At 57.7% G+C, this 2,355-nt stretch overlaps 1 protein-coding gene across 1 annotated transcript in view; it reads right to left on the minus strand.

The window, feature by feature from the left end:
- Positions 1-2,355, minus strand: part of CACNA2D2 (calcium channel, voltage-dependent, alpha 2/delta subunit 2) — a gene marked incomplete at both ends in the record, with an annotated part of 21,641 nt that overhangs the window by 10,654 nt on the left and 8,632 nt on the right. The gene's annotated exons all lie outside the window — the stretch shown is intronic.

Consider the following 2,355-nt stretch of genomic DNA (forward strand, 5'->3'; position numbering starts at 1 on the left):
AAGATGCCAGCATAGAGCGGTTTTAAATTATTCAGCTATTAAAGCGAAAGATAAGCTGCCGGCAGCCCCAGCCTGTGATTAATCAAGGGGGGGCTGACAGAGCACGGTGGGGTAGCACAGCAGATATGGGGCAAGTGGGGATGCTGCCTCAGGGACAGTGGGACCTCCTGGTGCTCACAGGGCCCTTCGGGGCACCCCAAACACCTAGGAGCCTCCCGGCACCCTGACATCCCATGCTAGCCACCCTGGGATCGAGATGTGGAGGATCTAGCCGAGGTAGGCAGCTGGGAGCACCCCGAGGCCACGCACTGCTCCCTCCTGGGGCACCTTCAATGCATTTTGGAGTGCAAGAGCTCTGGGGAGCAGCCCCTCTCCTCGGCACTGGGCACAGCAACCAGTGTGGTGCTGCAAACCAGTCGATGGGTGTTTGAGGAGCATATTTAGCTCTCCTAAGGCTCCCTCCCACACTTGTCCCTCCCTGAAACACTGTCATTACTCATTCAAGCCTTCCCCATGGCCCTGAGGCACAGGCAGGACATGGGCAGGTTTCACCCAGGGTGAATCCCAGATCCCTGCCTCCCAGCACCACTGCTGAAGACTTCTCCTTCCCTCAGACAGCTGCGCCTTCAAACTGTGATTTACTCTGTCCCTGTCTCCCCAGCCATTCCACAACACTGCCCGCACAGAGCGCTGTTATGTGGGCACTTAGGAGGACTTCTTGTTTGGGTCTTTCACAGGACGTGGTTTTTCCTGGGAGAAGGGGCTGTGAGCAGGCTGCCAGGCTCTGGCCCACCTGGATCAGCCCTGGGCAGTGCTGCCAGCCTCGGCCGGGCACCGGGCTGGGCACCAACACGTCCCTGACAGCCCAGCAGTGCCTGCACTCCCAGCCCCTTGGGGTCTGTCAGCCACACTAGGCTTGTGCTGAATGCAGACCCTATACCCTCCCTGCCCACAGATACTGCCCAGATATCATCTCTAAGCACAAACACAGCCCCTGTATAAACCCTGAGCACAAATACAGTCCCTATTCTCCTTGTGAACAGGCCCAGGCCCTATACCATTCCTGCAAACAAATGCAGCCCTACACCCTCCCTGGACACAAACACAGCTCCTATATCCTCCCTGCGCATGAATGTAGCCCCTACACTTTCCCTGCACATGAAAGCTGCCCCTATAACCATCCCTGCACGCCAGTGCAGCCCCTATACCCTCTCTGCGCACAGACACAGCCCCTACACTCTCTGTGTGCAGAGCTCACGAGTGGAGGCTGTGTCCATGGCTGGGATGGTTCCTGTCCCCCTCAACCAAGGCCAGAGCTGCCAGTCCTCCCTGCCGGTGACATCCTTGTCCCTGTCCCTATCAGGGTGAGTCCCATCTCCATCCCCGCCCCACCAGCGAGTGACTGCAGATTTAATTAAAAACGGCACAGTAAATAAAACACATATAGGATGTAATTTGTGTGTGTAGTGAGGGGTGACGGTGGAGGGTGTCTCCGCAGTGGTTTAATTAGCCTGCCAGGCAGTGATAGTACCTCCCTGCCGGGTCCTGTCCCTGCCTGCATCTTTGCAGGGACTGGCCATGCTCCCTGGTGTCCCCAGCAGAGAAGGGCACATGAGTGGCCCCATGCCTGCACCCCAAACTCGCTCTCTGGGATGCAGCATCTGAGCTCTCTGCCTGACACCCTGGCTTTTTGGAGCACCCCGGTGTAGTCAGACATGGTCTGATCCCAAGACCGTGCACTGCTGTGCCCATGGCTGCAGCCCCTTTTCCCTGGCTGGGAAGGGACCTTGGGAGGGTGCCCCCATATCAGGACCCACCACTACTCTGTCCACTCTCTAGCATACCTCTCTGAGTGGCTGTGAGTCCCAAAGCACGTCAATCTCCAATTTGCTAGCCCCATGGCTGAGCAGGGTGATTTATGTGGCCGTGGCAGGGCATCAGCCATGGCGTTGGCTGGTGAGCAGGGGTGAGGAGTAATGAATATTTCATCCTGCCCAGCCCAACTCGCTCGCATGATGTGCTTCATTAGCTGCCAGGCTTGTGCTAGCTGGGTAATAAAACTAATTGCAAACTTCTAAGCCACTGCCGCTGGCACGGTGAAATGTGGCTCTGAGCATGGCTGTGCTGGCAACGAGTCCGTGTACCGGCAAAGTGTCACTCGGGGCAGGAGTGTGAACTCAGGCACCATCACCACTGTGACCAGCTGGCAGCCCTTGGCAAGTGCCACCAAAACAAGTGGGCGTGGGGACGGTGGTGCCTTTGGTGGTGTGAGGAGATGAGAGCTGCCCCCCCCACCAAGATGAGGGCCTGAGGCTGGACACAGCATGCGACCCACAGGTGCTGGAGGATGATCTC

This window comes from Apaloderma vittatum, unplaced genomic scaffold, assembly GCF_000703405.1.
Source record: "Apaloderma vittatum isolate BGI_N311 unplaced genomic scaffold, ASM70340v1 scaffold25629, whole genome shotgun sequence".
NCBI lineage: Eukaryota > Metazoa > Chordata > Aves > Trogoniformes > Trogonidae > Apaloderma > Apaloderma vittatum.